At 43.3% G+C, this 3156-nt stretch overlaps 1 protein-coding gene and 1 long non-coding RNA gene across 2 annotated transcripts in view; one reads left to right on the forward strand and one right to left on the reverse strand.

The window, feature by feature from the left end:
• LOC117954683 overlaps positions 1 to 114 on the reverse strand; it is a 14907-nt gene extending 14793 nt beyond the window's left edge. Inside the window, exon 1 of the long non-coding RNA XR_004658873.1 lies at positions 103 to 114. This is a non-coding gene — a long non-coding RNA (uncharacterized LOC117954683). The remainder of the gene's footprint in view (positions 1 to 102) is intronic.
• LOC117953968 (disco-interacting protein 2 homolog C-like) overlaps positions 1 to 3156 on the forward strand; it is a 157324-nt gene that overhangs the window by 19237 nt on the left and 134931 nt on the right.

Below are 3156 nucleotides of genomic sequence, written 5' to 3' on the forward strand. Positions count from 1 at the left end.
CACACACACACACACACACACACACACACACGCACGCATACTCACACACACACACACACACACACACACACACACACGCACGCACGCATACTCACACTCAACTTTCAGTTTGTTTGGCACAATATGCGCGTTTGACTCAATTCACTGTCACTACAATTGGATGATTTTTTAATCTACTCGCATGAACATTCCCACACTTGGCGACGATGCCTAGCAACCGCCTCTTTTGGGAATGGGGAAAGTAAAAAAATGTGATGACACATCTTAAAAAAGGTTGCAGCACTGCCTTTCAAAATCTCCATAATTTTATTACACAAGTAGTGGAAGGACGTGTGATCTGAGACATTTGTCTTATAATCATGGAATAGGATTCACATTTTAATTAATGTTTTCATGTTTTCATCCCAGAGGTGTGACATTTTAGCAGATGTAGCCTTTATTTTCCGTGTGTGTAACACAATGATTTGGGGATGTGTACTTGCCAAAAAGCCTTGTGTGGAATCAATCATGTTATTTTGGGGAATTAAAAAGAAAACCGGTCAGTTTGACCCAAAGACAACATAGCGGTTAACTGGAGTGAAGGTTTTGAAACTAATTGTCTTCGCAGGAATTCAAAATGTGAAAAAAAGACAGAAAGCAGCGGAGCGTTGGCACTTCAACTCTCTTCAACTCTCTATCTGCTGAACGGCAGTTTTCTGTTTTTTAGAACATACAGGGAATGTGTGTGTGTGTGTGTGTGTGTGTGTGTGTGTGTGTGTGTAGAGAAATATTCTCTCTTTCTGTGATGACCGGTGACAGATGCCCTGCTCTAGGCGGAGCTAACGTGTGTTTGTGTGTCTGTGTGTGTGTGTGTGTGTGTGTGTGTGTGTGTGTCTGTGTGTGTGTGTGTGTGTGTGTGTGTGTGTGTGTGTGTGTGTGTGTCTGTGTGTGTGTGTGTGTGTGTGTGTGTGTGTGTGTGTGTGTGTGTGTGCATGCCACTGGCTTCTCAGAGTGGGTAAAATAAGGGCTCCTGTGTTTGTTTGCGCGCTGTCATGCCCACAAGGAATTATGGGATGCGTGGGAGCTGGGAAACCGCTCATAAAAGTGGAAGTAGATGAAGTCTTATGGTTGTTGTTGTTGTTTGTTTTTAATGTCAGTAACATTTACTCAAAGGTTTTTACATGAAGAGAAGATCACAAAGTAAAAGTCCTGCGTTCAAAACATTTCATAACATCACAAGTGTTATCACAGAGTGTTAAATATGAACATATCAGGCTACATCTCCACTACGTTTTCCTCGAGTCACGTGACATGTGGATATCATTCTGGTCTCAGTTCGTCCCTGGTGACGTTCTGAAGACCGCCTGTCCCCCCTCCGGTCCTCCTTCTCTCTGTCTGTCTTCCTGTCCTTTTCTCTCCACTGATTCTATTTCCAGCCCTGATCTTTTATTTCGGGACTATCTCCCATCGTCCCCATCTGGCCCTCGAGAGTCTGATTTCAGGCTCCGAGATGGACGACCTCTCGTCTGCGGGTCTTTGAACGCACCGGCGCTGCGACGCACCGCGCTCATTGATGTGGTGTCATTGTCTTCTTCTGAGCGGTGTAATTCCATCACGGTCTGTTCCGGCTGTGTGCCGTGCGGTTATGAATGACACCGGGCCGGGGTGGGACCGTGGGAGGAGACAGGAAGCTCAGCCGCCTTCTCAGTGGAATTAAACTAGTGGAGAAATTACACAAATCCTGCCCCGTTTGAGCCTTTTATTTCATTTCTTCCGACACAACCTCTGTCTTTTTTTAATTAAAGTGTACACACTTTGTTAGTAATCACTACACACTGGCCTGAATTCCACACACATGCACAGGACCTATACATGGAGGTGAAGTGGCATCTCTCCAGCCACCAATCCACAAGCCGTACTTTTTGGTCCTTATGGGGACTTGAACCAGCGACCCTCCGGTTCCCAACCCAACTCTTGTCAACACTGTCGACGTGCCTTGCTCAAGAGGACATTGATCCGAGTCCAGCTGTGATTAACGAGACCTTCACAACTGGAAACAATAACTTCAGCAGCTTTATTCAATATATATATATTTAATGCAGCTTCATCACAAACAAATGTTGGAATTGGGGAATAACCACTCTCTAAGTCAGGGGTCTTAAACCCAACCCGAACCCCTCAGATGAAAGAGAGACAGGGTCAGGACCCCCAACATGTGTTGTATAAAACTAAGTTGCAAGTTAAACTGGGCTAGATGGATGAAAATAAATGGATATTAATATTAATATTATTTATACATCGTGTTTTAAAGTTAAACATACAGTTAATGTGTAAAGTTGTTAAAATTGTGTTTCTTTTCCTCACAAACGTACATTTGTTATGAATTGTTGAATCTGAAGGTTGGTCCCGTGTTGAAGTGTCCTTGGGACAGACACTGACCCCCCAGTTGACCCCCGATGCTGCGTATGTGTGTGTGAGTGTGTGTGTGAGTGTGTATCTGATGAGCAGGTGCAGCCTCGGCCACAGTGTGTGAATGTGTGTGAATGTGTGTGAATGTGTGTGAATGGTTCCTGTATGATGTTAAAGCGCTTTGATTAGTCGTTAAGATTAGAAATGTGCTACATAAGAACAGTCCATTTACATTTAATTAAAAAAAAACTAAAAAAGTTAAAATGATGATGGTGTTTTAGCCTCATTTGGTGGCCCCTCTGCAGTAACTCTGAGGACCCCCAAGGGGTCATGGACCCCCTGTTGAACATCTCTGCTTTAAGTTTTGGAACCACTGTTTCCATTCAGTAAGTTTGCTTTGGCTATTGTGCTATTTTAGCAATTAATATTTGATTTTGGGAACAGTTATGCTCCGTGTTTTTGATCTATCGTTCCTATAATGTAGCTACCCAACCCTAGCTTTGATCTATACATTGTTGGAACCAAAAACATAAAATACTGATTTATCATCTTGTTTTGGGTCTGACTCAGACTTTAAGTTATAGACCTTTATTAACACTCCGCTCCGATCGTTAGCATTAGCTCCCATGAATCAACGAGGCTTTCAGTTCCCCGATGAAGAGCCCTTTGACTGTAGAACAGCATCGGTGGTATTTACTTGTGTTTTTTGAGTATGGATTAACTGAATGATGGAGTATGCAACAGTTGTGTGTGTGTGTGTGTGTGTGT

Source organism: Etheostoma cragini, chromosome 12 (genome assembly GCF_013103735.1).
Source record: "Etheostoma cragini isolate CJK2018 chromosome 12, CSU_Ecrag_1.0, whole genome shotgun sequence".
Lineage (NCBI taxonomy): Eukaryota > Metazoa > Chordata > Actinopteri > Perciformes > Percidae > Etheostoma > Etheostoma cragini.